The sequence below is a fragment of the Castor canadensis genome, chromosome 11, assembly GCF_047511655.1.
Source record: "Castor canadensis chromosome 11, mCasCan1.hap1v2, whole genome shotgun sequence".
Classification (NCBI taxonomy): Eukaryota; Metazoa; Chordata; class Mammalia; order Rodentia; family Castoridae; genus Castor; species Castor canadensis.
Window position 1 is genome coordinate 9,054,719 of NC_133396.1, and position 23,783 is coordinate 9,078,501.

General features: G+C 41.5%; 1 long non-coding RNA gene across 1 annotated transcript; it reads left to right on the top strand.

The window, feature by feature from the left end:
- Positions 1-448: 448 nt before the first annotated feature.
- LOC141413678 (uncharacterized) lies at positions 449-21,384 on the top strand. Its single transcript, XR_012438449.1, has 3 exons — positions 449-843; positions 20,094-20,245; positions 21,095-21,384. It is a non-coding gene; the product is annotated as an uncharacterized lncRNA (long non-coding RNA).
- The last annotated feature ends 2,399 nt before the right edge of the window (positions 21,385-23,783 follow it).

Below are 23,783 nucleotides of genomic sequence, written 5' to 3' on the forward strand. Positions count from 1 at the left end.
ATCATAGGTACATTTGGTTCACTTTTCTCCACTCCCACCCCCCACCCCCCAAGCACCATCCTGGCCCTGAATGTGAGCCTGTGTTCTCCTGGCCCACCGTCCTACACTGGGGACAGAGAGAGAATGGGCCACAGGAATGCATACAGAACAGAGCCAAATTGTTCAAGCTGCGTGAAGAAGAAAGAAAAAACTGGAGGGGGGAGGGGAGGGAGAAGAAGAAAAGCTTCCCTTGTCGGGTCAATTTCTCTGGAGATATTTGGAGGATAACACAGTAATTTTTTTTGGAAGAGGGGGCGGGGGGGGGAGAGCAACAACGAGAGAGCCTAGTTTTATCGACACAGTGGCCCATACAGAAAGGTGACATTTGAGAGAACAATTGCTAGGTTGTTTGGTCTCATTTGCTGTTATGAATGAAGCTTAAGAAAAGGTGTCTCTGGATTGCTACTAATAGTCATCTTCATCATTCCTGTTCTCTCTCTCTCTCTCTTTCAGTTCCCTTATGAAATAAGGGCACGCAGGTAATAAACAAAGCACTATAAAAGATCAGATTGAGGTATTCTGTGGGCTCATTTAATGTCTGGAGTAAGCATTCTGCACTCCACCACTGGCACTTTCGGCCTCAAAAGCTACTTGGAGACAGAGGAATAGTAGGCTCAGCCTAGCCCCCTCTCTCCCTTCTACAACTTTGGTGAATTTAAAAGGACCACATTCTTGGTCAGCCAAACCACACCTGATGGCCACACCTGACAGAGGAAAAGATGGCAGGGTAGAGACCCTTGGATTTACCCACATGGACTTTGGATCTTTTCCGACTTTCTTTGTCAAGCCTCATGCTGGCTCCAGGTGAGTAGCTGCCTAGGTTGAGAGGCTGTCTGACAGTCAAATCTAATTCACCCCAACTTTGACGGATGACCCAGTTGGGATCCTCATTTCTTCTCCTTTCGCCTTGGGTCAGGTACTGGTGGTGAAGGGCAAGCTCCCGGCAGAGTGTGGTCCAGCGGCCTGCTGTGCAAGAAGCAGGCTAATCTCTGCAAAGGAATTGTACTGATATGTACAGATGGGGAGGAGGGTTAGATGGGCTCGTTTGATTTGGGGGACAATTAGAAAAGGGTGGATAGTGAGAAATATGGGTAATTCTTCTTTCAGTAGTCAAGGTTTCTTGCCACTGGTCTTGCTTCCAGCTGGCCCTCTGCCCTTTGCCCTCATTTCCTCTATAATTCTCCCTTGCTTCCAATCTTCGCGATTCCTCAGAAGCAAACAAGGGAACTATAAGAGAGAGTGCAGTGTCCTGCCTGTTTGCAAAGAAAAGAAAGTTAAGTGAGTAGGCAGCAGGCAGCAGCTATAGAGCTGGTCTCCTACATTGCCTTGGTAGGCAGTGCCCTTATCTAGAAAGTTCAACCATGTGCAGGTGCTGATGAGCTGAGCTCCCATAGGCTGGGCCTCTAAAAATGAACCGCAGGTTTGGGGGCTCTTCATCAGAGCCTGGCTCTTCTGTGCTCTGTTATTCATTCTCTTTTCCCTTGATCATAATTACCTCCCCTGGAAATATAATATAAACTTGAATGAAGCAATTTCATTTTTGCTGAGAATAGTGTACAGTTTATACATGTTTGTGCCTGTGCTTTGATTTGGTTGGGGAAGTCCAGTTGGATGTCATATAAATACTTCAGAGATTTGCTTTATAAAGCCTTGAAAATGCCTGTATTGCTAAGGCATTGCCTAATTATATTGGTGTTGAATTGTAGGTGTCCAGACGAAAAATTGTTCTAGCAGCCATGTATTTGCATCTATGTTTTCGTCAGTGAATGCTATGAGAGGGTAGTTTAATCTGTACATTCCATGGAGCTAAATTCTGTACCTTTACACAATACATTTAGTCAGAGAATTTTTGATATTTTCCAAATGCATTTTGTGAGTAGGGAAATGGAGTCTTCAGAAATTTTATTGATTTCCTAATTGTTACAAAGAAAATTTTTCTGGGGTTTAAGCAAAATCTTGGAACTCCCAGATGACAAATAGACTCGTGTGTGTGTGTGTGTGTGTGTGTGTGTGTGTGTGTGTGTGTGTGTATCAATCAGAACATTCACTGTGAGCATCGTGTATGTCGTGGTATATCACTTGTTCTGTTCAGGTGTGTGTGTGAGTATAAAATAGTTGTCCTGGATAATATTGAATCATTATAATTTGGTGACAGTCTCAGGCATTTAGTCCTTCCACTGAGAACTTTCTGAGAGCCTGCCTTGTGAGAAATGAGGCCAAACGCTGCAAAGACATGCCACTAATTCGTAGGAACGGGGTTATGTTTAGTTCTCCACAAACGTACTTCCTAGACCCAAAGTTTAACATATATAAGTCTTGTTAATAAACAATAGATGCTTGCTAGCTCCTCCCACTTGCCATCATACAGAAAACATTTTTGCTTAGCTGTGAGGATCTTTTTTTCCTGTGCCTGTGTTTTCTAAATGGCATGGATTTCTCTAGAAATAATACATAGCTGTCTAAGAGAAACCTCCTAAATGTGATATTGATGTGTGTCAGGATCATAGTGGGGATTCTGCAATTGTTTGAGTACTGGTTCCCTTCATGTTAGATACTGATTTATGGTAAAGCATACCTCTTTATTTATTTACAGACATTTGCGATCTTGAGTGGAGTGTTCAGTGTTTTAACTCAAAGGACAAATTCTTTTCTTAATGTTTCATTTAATTTATCTGTGACTTATATTTGGTCAATCAATTGATTACTTTGATATTAGGCAAATATATCAAATATCTTTGTATCTTTCTATTATCTTTCACATCACCCAATGTCCACGCTGGCTAATCAATATAAATTGGGTCATCTGTTAGAAGACTTCACTTTCTCTGACACTGTGGATTGGCATATAAATATGCAGTATAAAGATGTGTATATCTAGTTCTGGAACAGATTATAATTCTTTTTCCTTAACTCCTGATAAGAAGTATAGAATGGGCAAAGGAGGTAGTGGTAGCACAGGGAAGAAAAGATTATTTTTTCTGTAAGGTGAAAGAGGGAGTTTTACAATTAACACTAACCAACAAGTCATTGTCTATTACAGTGTTCTAACAAGACGTTTGCCCAAAGAACGCTGGGTGAAGTGGTCGCCATTGGTGTCTGGCCTTGGGCATCTGCCTTTTACAGACTTTCGGGGCATGGGGATCCAGAGGCTTCGACACGCATATTACTCACTGTTTCTTTATCTGCTTATTGGCCTTGTGGGTATGGGCAGCATGAACCACTGGCCAGCAGCCTTTGAGAACAACATGGCAAAATTTGGGAGAACACACAGTCTTGTGTTTGGTTCTTTAAGAGACTTCGAGGTGACTCGGTGCTCCAGAGGACTGGAGAGCAGCTTGGCTTAGAGCCATTACTGTTGGCTAATAATTTCACTAATCTTTTTGAGGGGGGTTGTGTGTGTGGGTGCTCCCCCTTCCCTCCATCCTCAAGTCAGAGAACAATAGGGCAATTGTGACTCTGGTCTGTTCCGTGAGATAGGTCAGGGATGGCCACTGGGTGAATGCAGTCTTCAGAGGATGATCCACTGAGCGTTATTAGGAACCTGAGACCTCAGTGTTACAGCTCTGGCCAAATGAGAGGGGAGCTGTTTCATTAACTGAGCCCTTTAAACAGCAGCTGTGCAGGGTTATCAGAGCCAGCGACCCTTGGGAGGCCCTAGAAGCAAGTGCAATGCTTGCTGGAAGAGAGTGCTGTGTGTGCGGTGCACACACACACACACACAGACGTGGGCACTGCGTTTTATCTATTTTTCTCATGTCTAAAATTCATCCAGCAAAACCATTCTGTGTTCCTGGGAGTAGAGGATGCTAAATCAAAACTGAGAGCAGAAATGCCCAGGGGAGAAGGCCCCTGATGAATGCACTGTGTGCATCCATTTGTGTGAAAAAAAATACCTATCTTTAACGTTAAAGTCAAGTTGTCTTTTAACTCCTACGAGGAGTTTAAATAGTCGACAAGGTCAGTCTGTGGTAAAAATATACACTTGGCCCTCTGTATTCTCGGGTTCTTTATCTAATGAGTCAATGAACTCTGTGTGAAAAATATTTGAAAACATTCTGCCTCTACCGAGCATGTATAGACTTTTCCCTTGTCATTATTCTAAACAATGTAGCACAAGAACTACTTACACAGCACTTACGTGTATGAGGTTTTCTAAGTCAACTAGAGGTGGGTTAAAGTATGCCATTTGTAGAAGGGACTGGATCCCCCACAGATTTTGATATCTATCCCAGGTCCTAGAATTAACCTCCCTGGGATGTAGAGGGATGCAAGTATCCTCTGATATACAGAGTGTTATTTAAGTGTTTGGTTGTAATAAGAGTACACCAATTTCTAAACTAAGTGCTCAGGCTAGACCAAGAAGCTAAATGGTTCTAAGATCTGCCAGGGCAAGTAAATATCACGGTATGTCTTTACACGCTCCTGGAAGTTGGGCACATATGCCTTTTTCTTTTTTCCTGACCCTTCTCTTTTCCTTTCCCCTTTTCCCTTCCCCTTTCCCCTTGTGCTTTCCCCTTCCCCTTTCCTTTCCCTTCCCTTCTGTTCCCTCCCTTTCCTTTCTTTTTACTCTTTCCTCTTTCCTTTTTCCTCTTCCTTTCCCTTCCCTTCCCTGTCATTTTTTCCAGTTCTGGGTATTGAACCCAGGGCCATGTGCTCATGCAGTCATTTTCAACATTGATTTCCTTTTAGTGAATCTCCCTGTGGTACTTGTGCAAAAGTTAGCCGGGTTCTTGCCATGGTACCACTGTATGTGTGGGGGGAGATAGAGAGATTTTCGCTTTCCTCTGCTTCTCTGCCTCATGTCTCCTGAGGCCCACAGGTTCTCTGTCTTTCTCCGTCTCCTCCCTGTTAGGCAGCTGTGGGACTAGTGAAGATGGTGTGGTGGTGGATGGAGCCCATTGTTAGTGTGACTTGGCAGGAGGTCAAATGCTGGCATGGAGGCTAGTGAAAGTGAGAGGGGTGAGGATGGGAAGGTGGGAAGTCAGGCAGGCCCCTGGGTGGCTGGAGCCCCTGGGAAGCTGCTGATGTGAATTAGTTGGAGAACCTGGCAAAGACAGTTTCTCCTCTCAGACCCCAGGAGTTCTCCAGCCTGCATTTTCCAGCAACCCATGAACATTTCCAAATTAAAAAAAAATAAAATAAAAATACGTGTGGAAAAATACAGTACAAGTGACAGCGCCTTCCCAGTTTCCGACAGTTCTGTTTTGACTTTGCCATCAGCCAAACTGGAGCCCCTGAGTAGCTGGTTTAATTTGTCACCTTGAATTATTAACCGTTTCCCTACCTCTCCTGGTGGGTGTCCTTCTGGCTCCTGGCCCTTTACTGGCTCAGTGACTTGCTAATCCTATGTCTTTCTCTCTTGGGCTTAGGGTTCTGCCTGCAAATCTTGGTTTCCCTCATGGAGACAAATCTGAATTCACTGTGCAGTCACCTCCCAGGTGGTTTTTGCCAAGGAGTTGTTGAAGCAGAAGGGTGGGGTAAGGACAGGAAAGAATGATTCGAGCGCCAGCTCTTGCCTAGTGCAGGGTGTCCTTTAGTTCAACAGTTCAGTCTATTTCTCTTGGTTAAAAGCCAACAGGCAGAGAGAGGCTCATTCTAGAAGAGGGATGATATGGAAGACAGTCTATTGCAAAGAAGAGAGAGCTGATTGTACTATACATTTTATGCCATCAAAGTCAGTCTTTGTGCATCCTGACACCTCCTTCAAACGTTTGACTTCTCTCCTTCTCATCACTCCTTGGGTACTGTGTACCTGCATTTTGTTTCTTGGGTGCATGGGATCTTAGAAAATTCTATATTCTCAGAGAATTGCCCAACTTTCTCTTTCCCTTCAAAATTACATATCTGCAATACCATTCTCCTTCAAACCTTGTACTTTTAGGGCATACAACCTATGAATATGAGTTACCTGAAGTTATTGAATTCTTTGGGAGAGCTTCTAGTTCCATGTGTTCCTCAAAAAGGGTGCATTTTCAAAACTAAGGTGTCTCTTAGAAACAAACTTAACTTGGATTAAACGTTATGTTTTAGCTATGTAGGACGGAAATTGTCTTATATTTAAAGAGATACTACAGTTACATGATTTGAAGTGCAAAATATAAAATTGTGCACAATGAAAACTTACCCTCCAGCAACTTAGGTCCTTCTTTGGAGGTGACAGAAATGTATAATTTATTTCTTATTCTTCCAGAGAGGTTTTATGGCATATGAAAGCAATCATGTAATCTTTATTTCTTTTTAATTTTTAATAGATGTTTTATGTTAGAATACAGTTTTTTTTATATTTGAAGAAAAATATCAAAAATATTACAGAATTCCTGTGTATTCCATTTTCCAGTTTCCCCTTTTGTTAAAATCTTATATTTTTATGGTACCTTTGTCACAGAGAACCAACAATGGTTGGTTGGTTCATTATGATGAGTAATTAATTATAAGTCATCGTTGGTACAGTACAATTAATTAAATTTCACAGCTTATCAGATTTTATTAGTTTTATCCCAATGTCCTTTCTTGGTCCTTGGATTCCATCCAGGATACCATCTTAATTTAGTTGTCACGTGTTCTTGGCTTTCTCTAGCCTGTAACAATTTCTTCAGACTTTTTTTTGATGACCTTGACAGTTTTGAGGTGGGCTGGTTAAGCGTTTTGTTGAGTTGGCTGATGTTTTTCTCATAGATCAATGGGCGTTATTGGTTTTTGTGAGGATGACTTCAGAGGTAAAATGCCCTTCTCATCATTGAGCTGACTTATTGCTCGTGATGCTGATAACCTCACCAAGGTGGTGTTTGTTAGGTTTCTTCAGTCTGAAGTTACTTCTCCCATCCATATTGTTGTTTTTGGAAGAAAGTCAGTAAAAGCAGCTTGTTCTTAATTGGTGGGGAGGTATATTCCATCTCCTTGAGGCCTCTTTTACTTTTTAAAACTTTTTAACAACATATTTTAGAGATTATTCAATATCATCTCTAAACCGTGCTGTCTCTATACATGTAAAGATCGTCCAATGTCAGGAATTTTCCACACTCTTAACCATTTGCATTTACTTTATGGATGTATTAATACTATTACTGAATGAACTAGTCCCTTTGTGATGGGCACTTAGGTTGCTTCAGTGCTTTGATTTTGCAAACAATGCTGAAATAAATAACCTGGAACATTTTCAAGTACATCTTCAGGACAAATTCTTGAAGGACTAATGATAATAAGAACATGAGCTGTAATTTCATGAGCTGTTGTCATATTGCCTTGGTAGATTATGAACCAGTAAGCCAGTTATGCTCTCCAGTGATGTATCATCAAAATGAGTCTGTAGATGGATTTCAGGATGTGGAGAAAATGTTTTCCAACTGGTGGGTCACCTGATGCTTTTGCAAATCTCCTTAAGATCAACTATAGAAAACCCAATTATGTAGATGCAACCTGACTCATTTAATGAGGTCTAGACCCCAGGTTATTGCTGAATGCCTCACCTGACTCCTGCCCCGTTCTTTAACTAGACTTATACACATGTTCTTCCCTGGCCTGCTCTTGAAACTTTCCTGTCTTTGTATGGAATAATCTTTAGTCCTTTTTTTATGGTGGTATGGGGATGTGAGCTCAGGGCCTAGTGCTTGCCAGGGAGGCACTCTACCATTTGAGCTATGCCCCCAGTCCTTTGTGATTTTAGTTATTTTTCAGATAGGGTCCTATACTTTCCACTGGGACTGGCCTCAGACTTCAGTCCTCTTACTTATGCCTCCTAAGTAGCTGAGTTTACAGGAATGGAGCATCACACCTTAGCTACTAGCTTATTTGTTGAGATGGGGGGTGGTGCTTGCTAACATTTTGCACTATGATCCTCCTGATGTCTGTCCCTGCTGGGATTACAGGGGTGAGCCACTGCACACAGCATAATTTTTCTTCTTTTAAGACTTTCATTTTTTTCTCCAACTACCGATCTACCCATTGAAAATTCGTAACTTAATAGGCCCATGAGGTTTGTTCATTGTCATTTTAGAACAAATGCACTTCATTTTCTAATTTTTTTTGCATCTGAATACTGCTTCACTCAGCCTCTCAAGTCATAGCCATATTGAAGAGCAGTTTTGCCTCCATATATGTTGTGAATATACCAGGCTACATCTTCTCCTTATGGCGTAATTTTCCCGAGGTTCCTGAGCCACACATGATGCAAGTGCATGCTGTTTGTAGAGAGCCTGGCTGCCCCTCTGTGACTCCCTTTCCCTCCGACTCCTGCTTTAAAAGTTTCTTAGGAGGAAACTATGGCTGTGGAAATGTCTGTTTATCCTGGCTTCCTGGTACCCGCATTCTTTGCTCAGAATAACAGGATGGGAACAAATATTTACTTTGTGGCCAAGTGATAATTTCTTAGGGTGAGTGAGAAATAGCTATAGAGATAGCTAGAAAGATTTGAAATTATCTGGAACCATTTGGAATTATCTGGCCCACTGGACCACAGAAAGCGTTGTGGATGGTAGGGACTGTGGCTGCTCTGATGTGTTGGACTGGGCTGCCATGTATTTGTTTATTGCAACTGAGTTGGCTGTGACTGGCAAGGCTGTCGTGTGTGACAACCCTGATATTGCACTGGGTGCTTTAGTTTGTCTGGGCAGTTACAATAAAATCCCACAAGCTTGGTGGCTTATTGTTTATAAACAACAGACATTGATGCCTCACAGTTCTGGAGTCTGGGGAATCCAAGATGGAGGCACTGGTAGATTGGGTGTCTGGTGAAGGCCTGCTTCTGATTCATAGATGTGACTTCTCTCCATCCTCACAGGGAGGAGGGATGAGGGGTCTCTTTAGAGCCTTTTCTATGAGGGCACAAATCCCAATCCATGATCTGACTTCCTGATCTGATCACCTCCCAAAGGCCCTACCACCTAACATTCTATTTTTTTTTTGCAATTTGAACTCAGGCCCTTGCACTTGCTAGGCAGGCCCATTCACAGTGCTTTTTGCTTCAGTAGCTTTTCAGATAGAGTTTCACTTTTTCCCTGGGGTTAGCCTCAGACCACCATCCTCCTATCTACACTTTCCAAGGATCTGGGATTACTCAACAGATGACTCGGGGGAAGAGACACACATTCAGACCATAGCCTCAGGCTCCCTTTGGTACAAATCCAAGTTGAGGAAGAATATGCTGCACTAATGCAGTAGACTTTTGTCTCAGTGTCTGAAGACCTAACCCATAGCAGAACACTGAGAAGATCAGACCAGGTGTCTTGCATTAAGGGCAGTCTGGTTTTTTTTTTAATTATTATTATTTGTCTGTGAAACACCCCTTTTGCAGTGCACTTTGCCTTTCTAACCCCCTTAGCCCAAACACATTTTTATTGATTTTCACCCATTCAATCCATTTAAATTCTCAATCACTTAATCTATTTAAATTATGGGATTTTAGAACTGGGAGGAATCTTGGAACCAAGGAAAACTCTCTCTCAGGGTCACAGAGCTGGCTGAAGAAGCCTTGTGTTTGCTCAGTCTCCCATGAGTCAGCTCCTCTCTATTACTCTTCATTATTTCTCAGGTATCCAGCAACAATAGTAACAAGAATGAATAATAATAGCACTCATTTATTAAGAGTTTCCTGTGAACCCACCAGGTAGTCAGTGTATTGTTCCTGTATAATATCTCTCTAAGTCAGACAACTATCATCTTCCCTATTGAGTAGATGAGAATATTTGGGAAACAGTGATTAAGTTACTTGCCCGAGAGCACACAGCTAGTAGGTGAAGGACAGTGAGATGGCAGGGCGACAGTACTCCACCTTGCTATTGTACCTTTCTAAGCTACCTTAGAGAGCCAAGTAGCACATGGCATACAGTGAGCTTTCATTCTAATGGAGGGGACATGGTGTGGTGTAAAATACAAAATGCCCACTCAGAGTTGAAGATAAACACTATTTTTTTTAGTATAAGTGTGTCTCAAATATTGCATGGGATAGGCTTATACTAATACTTTGTTTTTGTATCCTAAGCTCAACTTAACTGAACATTAGACTGCAGTTGATATTTTGAAGTGTTATAAGGATTTTTTAAAGAATAAATATGTCCAAATATCACAAGGAACATTCTTATCCTAAAGTCCACGTATGTAAAACTGCACAGGACATCCTTATATTCAAAATCATATTTTATGTTGATTGGAATTCAGAATTCACTGGGGATTCTATATGTTTATTTGCAAAACCAGGCAACTTTTCATGGGGAGAACTCTAGAAAATATGAAAAAGCTTACAGGCAGTACTCTCTTCCTTTTTCTCAGCCTCAGTGGTCTTCTCCCCTCCTTGTTCCCTTTGCTTGCCTCTTTCCCTATGGCCTGCAGTCCATCCCGAAGACCTAGCTTACAACAGATCTGTAGAAGCTGCTAGAGCTAAGTCCCAAGCTGCCCAGGAGTGGGCAGAGATGTTTTCTTCTGCCCAGTGCTTAGCGCTGGGCCGAGCCCTGTGACTCCTGGGGCCTCCTTTCTCTTCCAGGAATACCTTCCTTCTGGCTCTCCCACTTGCTCTGCCCAACCCTCCACTCCACCCCAGACATAGGCTTCGCCAATGTCCCCACCCTACCCAGTGGCGCGTGCTGGTTTGCATCAGATCTCTTGATGGTCATTAATATTCACCTAAGTCACGGGGTCCAGTGGGGGAGGAGGTGGCAGTGAGTCTGGCTCTCTCTTTGTCCTCTTTCTGAGATGGGCTTTCAGGAGATGGGTGAGCCTTGGGGTGGAATGGGTCAGCATCCTGAACACACTAACTGTAGTCAAAGCCTGTGTACTCTTTGGGACGGGGGCGTTCTGCCGACTATTTTAAGGCCAGACTGGTGAATGTTGGGTTCCCCTTCGTTTACCTAGGCTTTCAATATTTTCCCTGGCATACACTAAGGTGGTCACAGAATGTGGGAAACCAGGCAAAGGAAAAAATTAATGCCTTGGGATGACGCCCCTGGTAGCTACTGCTAAATTCCATGGAAAAGCTGGGGGCTTGCTATCTGGGTGTCGGGGTTAGCTGCCTTGGCACCTACTCAAGTCCAGAGAGATGGAAAAAGAAAACTGTCTGCAAAGGCAGTCCTGGGTCTGCCTGGTAGGCTGGCTCCACCCCTTCCCGTGGAGTGGCTTTGCCCACTGTGAATGCCCCTTTATCATCAGCGAGTGGTACTGACTTTTCCAAATACTGTGGAGGCCTTGTGTCCCAGATGCCTGTGGTATGAAGGCTCTGCTTCCCTCTCAAGGGTGTTGGCTTAAAAACTCACCCAGAAACCTGGGGAAACTATCTCCAGTTGGCAGCATGGGAGGTGGACACCAACTGCCTTCTGCTTCTTAGTCCACTGGCCACAAGTTACCTAGTGGACAGTTATTATAAGGGAAGGACATGACTTCAGTACTGTGGCAAATCCACAGGGAACATTTCCTACGTCACTCAGGCTCACATGGGGAAGGTTTAATTTGCCACCTTCTGGGATTGGCTTTGCAGGAAAGTATCCTGTTGACCACTTGCAGACTTGGCACTGTTTCTTGAGAGCCTTTGGTGGAAATTAAGCCTTCACATGGATCTGGAGTTGGTTGTGTGGTTGGGTATTCGTCTTTCCCATGGATCAAGCACTTGTTAAATGCTTATGTATACCAGGCACATGGACAATCACTTTGCATTCATGACTGTCAACCTTCACCACACCATGTGATAGGGGTTGCTGCACCTGCCCTATAGATAGCTTGAGTATGGCACCCGATTAAGTCAGCCTGGAATCCCTCCTGTGCTGTAGTTTTCTTTACACTAAGTGTCCAAGCTAGGAGAATTTAGACAATCTAACCATTAGATTGGCGAACAGTCTAATGGTAGCTTCATTCTTTTGGAAGAATAAGTCATATCTGAAGTTGAGAGGCCCAATCAAAGTCTTTTCAGTCATTTACTACACATTTATAACTGAGTCCTACTCAGATACTGGAGCTGTATCCTCACCACTCTTTGGTCACATCTAGTGATAAATGTCTCACCTCATAGTGACTGTCTTTCCATCCTACCTGGATGATTCAATCTTCTTAATTGATCAGGAGACAGAGACAGGTAAATGTGGTCTCCAGGTGACTCATCCATCTTGGTCATGAAGATGTCACAGGCAAGTTACTTGGGATCATTAAGAGTGTGTTTGGGAGACACATGACATGCTCCGTGTGACCTTTGGTTCCCACAAGAGGTTATGTCCAGTATGCAAGCGTTATGTGTTGCCAAATCTCAGTTTGGAAGTAAGCATTGAAAAAGTCCTCAAAATCCCTGGAGTTTGACTCTATCTAGACAATAGTGATAGTTTTCATTGATGACTCCATCTCCACTGCAATTCCAATCCTCACGATTTCTTCCCTTTGCCCCAGTGGGAGTTATTTTCCCTAATTGTGGTAATTGCTTGTCTGACTGTATTTTTTAATGTCCCCAAAGCACATATAAATGGCTTATGGACATTTTTATTACTAGTACAAGGTGTGATTTGTAAACATCCTTGACAGCCCAGAAGACCATAGACTCTTCATAATAGGCAGATCTTCCCACTGCCTGTGAAGTTAGAAAAATTGAAGTTTTTAGAAAAAAATGTATCATTCACCAGTTCGGGCTTCAGAAGATGCAAACTCAGTACCCTGGAAGGTGGAGATAGGTGACCTAAGCTCCAGACCTGCCCATCCTTGGGCAGAATCATTTCCCTGCTTTATAAATCTTAAGCTAACCTTATGTATGTTTTGAGGGCAAGTTGGCTGTGGATTATGCTTATGATTTACCTTTTCTCTGAACTCCTCAGAGGCTTTTTATGTTGCACAACAAAGAACATTACCTTCTAATGTTTCTTGAGTACCTACTATGGTGCTCAAGGATATAGCGGAGGTCAAGCATACAGACTGAAGGGCCATGCCTGGAACTAGTCAGCATAGCAACAGATTGAGGACAGCCAGGATACTGATCCAATATCTAAGCTAACTGTGCTTTTGCCAAAATACGCAGATCAACGAAAGCTCATGGAAGTAAAACAGAAAAGTACATCCATTTTTTCATTCCGGTGTTCAACAATTACTTTTTGAAGTTCATTAATATTCAAAAATCTGCATTAAGCATGAAGAGGACTTAGAATGGAAAAAGATAGGATTCCTACCCTCGTTATAATCAGGCCATTAGGACAAATGATGAGTAGTTTTATATTTTTATTGTAAATCACAAACAGGTAATATGCTGTTTATGAGGAAATTAGTACTTTTTGAAATGTAAATGACACTTGTCAGATTTAAATAGATATTTCTTTTTCCTAACTATCCACTCATTGACAAATTATAAAAATTAAAATAAGAGGAAAGACACTAAAGTGAATTATTTTTAAGGCATTCTTCTGCCTGAGACTTCTATTAACAAAGTAATGCATGACTGTACAGGAAGGACACTGTCATAGAATGTGTGTTATTTCGATTCAAAGCAGCTTTTACAGAATGTGAAGGTCACAGCTTTGGTGGAACTTGAAGGTCAAAGGCTTCCAGGAAGGAGAAGGGTTGAACAGAGTAGAGAAGAGGATGGAAAGTTGGTGTAACGGTGGGAGTAGGGGGAGTTCAAGATTCTCACAGCACTACTTTCTCCAGCTCCATCCTGTTGTTGCAAATGACAAAGCATCTTTCTTTTTAAATGGTAAATAATATTCTGTTGGTATATATGATATTTTCTTTATCCATTTGTCTGCTAATAGACTCTTAGGTTGATTCCATAATTTGCTATAGGGAATGGGGAGAGAATGGTCAAAAGGCATAAATTCTCAAATTTATTTTTTTGCTCAGCAATATACTGCACAGTGTACTGCAAATAGTAAATAATAATGTACATTTCAAAATTGTTAAGAGAATCTATTTCAAATGTTCTCATTACAAAACATGATAAATATTTGAAATGATGAGTGTTAATTGGACTAATTTAATTATTCCACATTGTACTCATAAATCGTAGTGTCACTTTGTACCCCATACACATATACAACTATAATTTGTCAAAATATTTTTATATTTTAGTAGACTTTCTTGCTGGGCACTGGTGGCTCACGCCTGTAGTCCTAGGTACTCTGAAGGCAGAGATCAGGAGGCTTGTGGTTCAAAGCCATCCCAGGCAAATAGTTCATGAGACCCTATCTTGAAAACACCTATCACAAAAAAAGGGCTGGTGGAGTGGCTCAAGTTGTACGCCCTGAGTTCAAGCCCCAGTACTGCAAAAAAAAAAAAAAAAAAAGTTAAAAAACTCTCTAAATGTGAAGCTAAGAGCAAAGCTGTGAGGTAAGGAAAGGGGAACAAGGAGGTGGGGTACACAGAGGATCTAAGGGCTAGCAAGGTGGAAGATTTTTTAAAAGCCAAAACAAAATTTCATATAGGTAAAATTTGTGCACAATACAAAAATCCAAAGGTCTGTAAGGGATACTGCACCTCCTGGCCTTGGGTGCTAGCCACCCTGTTCCCTACCTTACAGACACCAGGATCAGACCGCCTTGGTGTCCTTCCAGGTAGAATATGCATTTATAATCTAGATCGAGAAGTAGAAGGGAGAGGAAGGAGATGGACAGATAGAGAACTGTAAACACCGTTAGATACTTTGATATTTTTTACTCAAGATACAACTTAGAGGCCTTTGAATATCAATTCAGGCAGAATCTGTACTTAGATGTCAATACAAGCTCCTTTTCCTAACAATTCCCAAGACAGCTGCTATTTTATGGCTCCCAATATTCTATCATATGTCTATTCCATGAATTTCTTCCTCCATTTGTAGATATTTAGTTCCTCTCCCCACAACCTTATTTTATCATACAATGCTATTGTATAATTTTTTCTGTATATCTGCAAGTATATTTGTAAGAGAAATTTTTAAAAGTCGAGTTGGGTTAAAGTGGGTGTGTCCTGGCACTCTGGTAGATATTTTGGCTGATATTAAATTTTCCACCATCAATACACCTAACATCTTTGCTCCAAACGTCGGTGAGTATGTTCTGGTTCTGGAAGCAATAGAAGCAGATGGCATGACTGTGGCATTTTCCCAACTTGTTCAGTCATAGGAAATACTGAGGCACTCATTAAAAATACAAGCTATCTGTCCCTCTACCCACAGCAACCAAATCAGAACCTTCAGAAGAGGCATCTTGATCATAGCCAGGAAAATTTGAGAGACTGTTTGGAGGAAAATGCTATGTCTCTGATTTTGATGAGGGAGGGGCTCACTTTTGTTTTATTTCCCATTCATGAAATATATGACCTTACAGCTCTGACACATCAAGGAGTGGTCCTTCTTATAATAGTCATATCACCTACTCATGGAACTCTCCTCTTTATTTCTTATAATGGTGATTTAAGGTAGGTAATTTTTTATTTTCTCATTTCAGACATGGAAACTGAGGCTCCCAAGGATTAAGTAATATTTTAAGTTCACCTATTCTATCAGTGGTAAAGCCAGGACCAGAATTCATTGGATTCTAAGACCATGATCACTGCAAATGCATTTCACATACTTTACAAAGGAGTATAGGAAAATCTACAGGATAGGGCTGAATATGCTAGTCTATTTATACATTTTACCTTTGAACTAATAAAACAGTATTTTAGCACACACAGTAAAATTTGCACTAATTCTAAAGATAAAAATAGGTACTACAAAGACCTTTCCTATGGTCAGTTGGCTAATCTTAGACCCTCAGAAATCTCAGTTCATTTTCCTCTTAGCACTTTATTTGGTTAAAAACCTTGAGGAATACTGCATTCTTTTCAGTCACCAACATTCACCTCTCAGTTTGTACACTTAACAAGACATGCCATGAACAACATTTGCACCTTCAAAGCAGTGTGGTATCAAAACACTTAAAGCAAACACTGTCAGAATATGTAAGAACAATTTGAGTATAAAAAACACACTTGTAAACCCAAATAAGCACAAAACCACAAAAACAACTAAGGGAGCAACTTGTGTTGAAAATGGCTCCTTCTTGAATATCTCTTTCCCTCCTTTCCTAGGTAGGTAGTGGAGCACTTAAAAATCTCCAAGGGCAGTTGCAAGAGTCCACCATATCAACCATCTCTACAGCTGGAGAATTTATCCCAAGGGAAAAAAAAATCTGTATCATTTTATAAACTAAGGCTGAGGCTGAGCTAGTATACATGGCTCTGCAATGGAATAAAATGGTGGCCATTTTTCTTTCCATGAAAGGAGACTTCACAGGAAACGGTAGGTTTCCTATTGAATTGCTAGCAAACTAATGACCTTTCTTCTTCTCAACTCTTCCTTTTAAAAAGATGCAGAAATATAGCAACTAGTTCAGGGACTCAACTGGACAGAAAAAGTGTCACCAATGTAGGCAGATGCTGATGTTAATAATGATAATAGTGATGATGAAGATAATGGTTATATTATCATTATTATAATTATCATATTATCATAATATTACCATTATGATAAGAATGGCAACATTGAACACATATGGAATGGTTACTATATGCCAAGTGCCAAGGACTTAGAACAGTGGTTTTCAACCAGTGGTGGTTTTATCCCCCAGGACACATATGAATGCCTGATGATATTTTGTATTGTGACAGTGGATGGTGTGGTGGACTGTGGATGAGGTGCTGCTATATAATCTAGTGGGTAGAAGCTAGGGATGCTGATAAACAATCTGTAGTGTAGGACAGAGCCACTCTATCCCCAACAGAAAGTCCTATCCAAAGTGTCAGTAGGGTTAAGGTTGAGTAAACTTGCAGTAGATCAAGTTTATCCCTCAAAAGCACCTATGAGACTTATACTATTATCATCCCCATGTTACAGATGAGGACATTTAACCTTAATGAAATGAGCTCCAATTGTTTTGGCATTTGGGGACACTCAGATTTCTATTTGATCCTATGATCATTGTAGAAAATTCAGACTTGTTCAATAGCTGAGAATTGGTTTCCTTAAATGTCAACATGAAAGTTATTCAGTTCAAGCTGATGCAACCCCCATCTCATTCTGGGATGATGTTGGCTAACAGCTGGTGGGTGGCTGGAGCAGAGGCAGGAGGTATTATATAATGTCTACAAAAGTCATGAAGAGTTGACTTAACTACTAAGACAAGCAACTAGTAAGATAGAGAGAATCTACATGGATTTAAAATTGTGCCTTCTGAGCATAGTGTCTAGACTGTTTTCCATATCCTCTGTTCTTTATTCTTAACCTCTGGTAGTGGTGTGGCATGTACCGTTGGGAAAACACGGGTCCCAATCCTCTGAGAATCAGACGCGGAAATGATCCCTACACTGCAACCGTAGACAGAATCAGCTCATTGAATTCCAAGAGTGTTAGGTCCTTGGGAAGACAACTTCTGTTTTTTCATTTTCCCTTTTTGATAAATGCCAAACTCCTTGTCAAAATATTTATGACTAGAGACAGGAAAATCAGACTTTGTCTTCTGAATCATTTCTCTGCCTCTGGCTTAGATATTTGACTATTTCTTCTCTTTCCTCTGCCCTTTTCTTTCCTTTTTCTCAAAATTTTCAACTTTTCAACAGTTCCCCCTATTTTCATAATTTCTTCTCTCTTTTTAATATTCCTCACAGCCCATGTAAAGTGTAGAAGGAGGGGAATGTGGAGACATGTCTAAATAGATGGACTACTTGCTGGGTAAATCTGTGTGTTTGGGTCAATGAAGGCAGAGACTTCTTAGTGTAGCAAGGACCCAGCAACTTTGAAGTATTTTGTAAGTGAATGAAACCCTCCTGAAAGTTTTGAAATGTAAACTGGGTGCAATAAGATACAACTCCAAATGTTTTTTCTCCTCATAATTTCCAAAAACATTCTGCCCTAACTAGTTGTCTGGTTTGTCCTACAGCTGATGCTTATTTAAATGGGCAGAACGGACGAAACTCAAATTGCAAGTTAATTTAGCAAATGTTTGGTAATCATGACTTTGGGACTAGGTTATATATTATAGACTGCGAGAGGAATCAGGGTGAATATGTTGTTTCCTCTGCCCTAGAGGAACTTAACATTTTGGTAGGAAAATGAGTGAGTAGACATCTCTAATTGTCAGTCATTATAGGGAGATGTGTTAGTTGTCTAGTGCTATAACTAAATACCCCAATATGCAGTGGCTTAAGATAACACGTATTAATCATTTTATGGTTTCTGTAGGTCAGGAGTCTGTCATGGCTTCCCTGATCCTCTGTTTCGAGGTTTCTCACAAGACTGAAGTCAAGGCAGTGAGCAAGGGTTTGAGATACCATCTGAAGCCTCACTGCTCAGCTCACCCATGTGGCTGCTGGCAGGATTCAGTTCCTTGACAGTTGTCCATCTGTGGGTCTTAGACCCTCATCAGATGTCAGCTGTAGGTCACTCTCAGCTGCTTGCCACACTGGTCTCTCAACACTGCAGCTTGCTTCATCAAAGCAGGAAATTTGAGAAGGCAATTGACAGTTCTTGCTAACAAAACAAGTTACAACTTTCTATAAACTAACTGTGGAAGTCACAGCCCAGCACACGTGTGCATTCAGTTGCTTAGAAGTGAGCCACTAAACCCAGCCCCCATTGAAGAAGAGCACATTCCATCAGGGCTGGGGGTACCAGGAGGTGGCTTGATGGTAGCCAGAGCAGAAACTGCCTACTTTGTAGGGTCTAAGAGGCTGTTAAAAGCTGTGATTCTGTGAACGCAGGGAATGTTAATGAACTCTCATCTTTAAAAGGAAGTCTTTTCTGACTATTCTGAGGCTAGACTGCTCTGGAAGATTTGTCTCCTGTCCAGTGATTTGTATAATAACTTAAAACCTACAGAATTTGTGACTAGAGCCTTGGTAACTAACCACTTCAGGTATTAGGTCCCCAATCATGATGAAATAAATGTCCCCAAAGTCCTTGGGGTTGTTCTATTTAGTCTTTGGCTCAAGAAATCTTTATAGTCAAAAGATCATTTTATAGTTGATGTATATAGTTGTTTTATTTATCAGTTAATGTTGAATAGTGAAACTAAAAAAATGAATTACCTTTGAGGAATAGATAATGCAACTAAGAAATGAGTAAAATTTACCTTTGAGGGTCTCTCTTTAGTCTAGATCAGGAGTGGGCAACATGACCTGTAGAGCAGAGCTGAGTGGCCAAGTCTGCCCACACCCATCTGTTTTTGTATAGCTTGAGAAATGAGAATAAAGTTTACATTTTTTAATGTTTGAAAAATAAGCAAAAGAAGAGTAATACTTTGCAACACATGAAAATGAAATGGAATTTAAATTGCAGTGCCTTAAAGTGTCATTGGAACATAGCCACATCCATTTGTGTACAGATTGTCTGTGTCTTCTGCACCTTCCCAAAATTCGTATGTTGAAATCTCACCCCCAGGGAGATGATGGTATTTGGAAGTAGTGTCTTAGAGAGGAGGTTAAGACATGAGAGTGGAGCCCTCAGGAATGAGATTATTGCCCTTATAAAAGAGACTCTAAAGAGCTCTTTCTTCCCTTCTGCAATGTGAGGACATAGTAGAAAGTTGCCGTCTATGAACCAGAAAGTGGGTCCTCCCCAGAAATGCAATCTCTGGCTCCTTGTTCCAGGGCCTCCCAACCACTGGAACTATGAGAAAGCAATTTCTGTTGTTAAGCTACCAGCCTATGGTATTCTTTTATAGCAGTTCAAATAGTCAGACATTATCTGTGGCTGCTTTTGCTAAGGTAGCCAAGTTGAGTAGTTTTCACAAAACTGTATGACTCATAAAGCCTGAAATATTTAATATCTGGCCCTAATAGAAGAAGTTTGACCACCTTTGGTCTAGAAGAAGCTGGACATGCAAGCAAATAATGATTGCACCATGATGAGTGATGTCCTAGACCATCAGACAGGGGCACTGAGAGCACAGAGGGAAGCTTGCAGGCTTTGTGGAGGTTTCCTTGAGTACATATACAAGTTTTCTCAAAATGGGAAGAGAAAAGAGAGAAAGGACAATGTGTGTTTCAAAGGCTCTTGAATTGAAGCTCACTGCAATTGCAGAAAAAAAATATGTTTATTTGCATATGTGCACCCCCTCACCCTCATGCCCATCCATCTCTTTCAACAGGCTTTCAACAGTTTAAGAGCCACTCTTGGGGGCAGACATGATGGACTATGCAAATCACAAAGGTATAATGGAGAATAACATGTTTATAGAGGTCAGTGGTGTCATTGGTGAGAACACAAATCAGATTTCTACGTGTCAGGGGGGATACTAAGGTAAGCAAATGTCCCTGGTCATCAGAGAGACATTCCGTAACCTAGATGAAGCAGAGGTCTCGAGTTGACTCCGTAGAGTGGAAGGGATTAACTCATCCAAAGATATTGAACAAAGCCAAGTTAAACAGTTTTGATCTTTGCTTTCAAATGGCTGCTCCATCAAAAGCAGCTGATGGAGAGGCAAGATCTCAGCCAGGCTAGAGAGGTGGGTTGGCAGTCCATGACCTTAAAGCTAGAAGACTTGGCCAGCTCAATTAATCAATGTTTGATCAAAATCCCATCCCCTGCCTCTTTCCAAACCAAAACAACACTGACTAAATCTGCCTCTGGGCCTAAGAAAGTCTTTGCCAAACAGCAAGAGTCCAGAGTAAGCCGGAGCTCCCTCTTCATGAGCTGAGTCTTTATGCTGGATTATAAGGTGGACACAGAGAGCAGCATGGAGCTCCCTGGAAGTGAGAGAAGGAGATCCCCGGACAGGGAAGGAGCCTCTGGAAGTGAGGTGTGTAGGGAGGTGGAGTATGGAGGTAATGGTTTCCACTGGATTCCTTTTTATATTTTATTTAGATTAAGTTCTGCTCAGCAGGGTGATTTCTTAATTAGAGCCGCCCAGCCAGGCAGACCTCCAGCTCAGACCCCCGTGCTGCCTTCTAAGGTTTCATGAGGGACCCTGTCCTGCCTTATTTCCTGAGTTCTAATATTTGAATAGTATGCAGTGGATTTCAATGGGAGGAAAAGACATGTAATTTAATCATCTTTATTAGATTTTGCCTGTGGATGGGGAGAGGAGAAAGGAGGAGGGACATGGGTCCTCTCTGTTAATTTTATTTTTCTCTCTACCTTTTTTTCCAGTGGCCAAAGAAGGAGGAGAATCAGTGTGTCCCCCTGCCTCCCCCCGCCTTCTTCTTTTTTAAAACAAAGAAGCTAAATGAGAACATTAAGCACATTGGTGGCAGGACTTTTCAAGGTCTGATGGAGCCATTTATATAAACAAATTATGCAGCTTCTCCTTCGGAGACCTGGAGGCTGAGCGTGAGCACCATGGTCCAACCGCCTTTTGTCCTCTCCATCATCACAGAAGTTGCAAGACTGTGCTCAGCAAGACTTCACCAAATGGAGGAAAATTAAAGTCAGAAATGGTCCACAGTGTATTCTCTTGCCCAATCACAAATTGGCACTGTATTGAACACCATCCAGGGGAGAAAAGCAGCCTGTAGAAACAAAGATCAGGAATTAGCACACTATGGGAGAGAAGAAGGAAGGGATTGCCACCTTGTGGGGGGTGGTGATGCCAAGGCAGAGCAGCAATAGACAAGAGCAAACAGTCAAAGGGGTGTTTTAGAGGAAATAAATCTGTTGGAGCTTTTCAAGAAAGAGAGACAGAAGTCAGCCTGGCTCATCAGAAAGAACAGGAAAAGAAAGACTAGTGTTCCATGTTCTTCTAGTTGTCCTGAACGCACACACACACACACACACACACACACACTCACACACACACAGCCTAGAATCCCCCTCATGTCCATATCCTGTTGATCTTTCTTCACTTAAAAATTATCAGCAAAGAAGTTATTTGTTTGGGAGGATTCCAGACCCTACATTTATGTTCGGTTCAAATGAAATAGGACCCCATCTTTTCAAGCCGTCTGTTTCACAGATAAAACTCAAAGGCGGAACTTCATTATCGGGAGACATTGGCCTTCTTCCCCTCCCACTCCGGCACTCCCCTTCTGCCTTTTGTTTCTAAGCAATTGTAAGCTTGTTTGGAATGTCTCAAAACAGGGGCAGAATATTTTTCACTGCATTGATTTCAGGAAGGTTTTCAGTGAAGAATGATAATTTTATCTCTAAATAGATGGAGGAGTTCCACTAAAACTAGAGCAGGTAATCTTTGCTAGTACATCCTGTAGGCTGATCTCAACCCTCTCATTGTTAAAAATGCTTGGTCTGAGAGTCTTATTTATGTGCCAAATATCTTTTGTTAAATCATCACTTTAACAGAAAGAGTCCAGTTAGAATTATTGCAATGAGGCACTCTGTGTGATCTGAAGTCGTCCACTGTCCTGCTGATAGCCTACTTATTCTGAAATTTTTAAAAGGTGAAATATCAAGAAAGTCCAACACTTGGCCAGTTTTCCAGAATTTTTGTCCTAGCCAGGAAAAGGCCCAAGTGTTACCAAGGCAGTTCTCCCCAGACCAAAACCAAACAACGCCCCCCTCCCTGAAAAATAGACTTCCCATCTACCCATAGAAATTCACTCTTAGCAATACAACACCATGGGTCCACCTGTAGAACCCAGCTGGTATGGGATGTGCTTTTTGATTTGGAAAATTCAAGTGGCAAATTCAAAGACAAAGTACATTGTTGGAGTATTCCCTCTAACTTCCACAGTGTTCTGTGTTGCTGTGAGTGTCCACAGTGTAATCGAGCATAAAGACCCAGCTTGTAAAGAGGTAGCTAGACTCTGGCTTCTTGGCCAGAATTTCTTAGGCCCAGAGGCAGATTTAGTCAATGTTGTTTTGGTTAAGAACATGGCAGGGGATGGAATTTTGATCAAACATTGATTAATTGAGCTGGCCATGAGGTGTGTAATGAGTAAAAACATTAGGGGAGGCAAAGTTTGTTGTGTTTTTATAGTTGATTTTGAAACTGAACATATACACAAATTTTTGAATGTGAAATTAATTCATGTTTACACATAGAGAAAAAAAAATCCCCACTCATGACACTACCATGGAGAAAACACATGTGTTTTGAATTCTAGTTTTGATTTCTTGCCTTTGTATGGCAGGAAGTGAAGGCATAGTGTGGGCCCAAGGGACATTAGGAAAACCCAGAAAGAGAAGAGCTAGAACTCAAGAATGTCCAGGCACCATGGCTTCTCAGTTGGGAAAACTGGGGAGCTAGGTTGAACCAGTAAGACTAATTGCAGGAGTGTTTGGATATACCACCAGATACAGTGGATGACTCCTTGGATGTCACCAACATGTCTGAGCAGAGGTGAGATGGATGTGATTGATGTCAGGGAGAGAAAATGGAGCACAGAGAGGCCTCAGCCCTGCAGATATATTGAAAATCCTTTAGCCTTTCAAATATTATTAACCTACACTAGCTTTCCTGCTCATTCCAGAGAACTCAGTGTTTGATATTATTGCTAAGGAGCTGCCATATTAAAAACAAACTTTTGGGAACTGGGGGTGACTTTTCTCTTTTGTTTTTAATTGTAATCGTGAGGTATTCATCACCTGACATTATGCAAGGTCTGGCTTAGATTAGCCAGTGGCTGCGAGACTGTGCTAATTTAGTGGTTGCAATTATGCCTGCCTCTGATGGCATACTGTTCTTTGTAGGACATGCCCTTTGAGTTGTTTTTCTCTGATAGAAGCCATGGTTGTGCTGGACATCTATACTTTCTTGCCCCCAGCCTCTTATGTCTCACATTAGTGGTACAACTGGCCAGGATTAGGGGTATGATCTGTGACATTGAAACTGAGTGCAATGAATTGGCAGTGAGGGAGTTCATCCCGCCAAAAATCATATGCA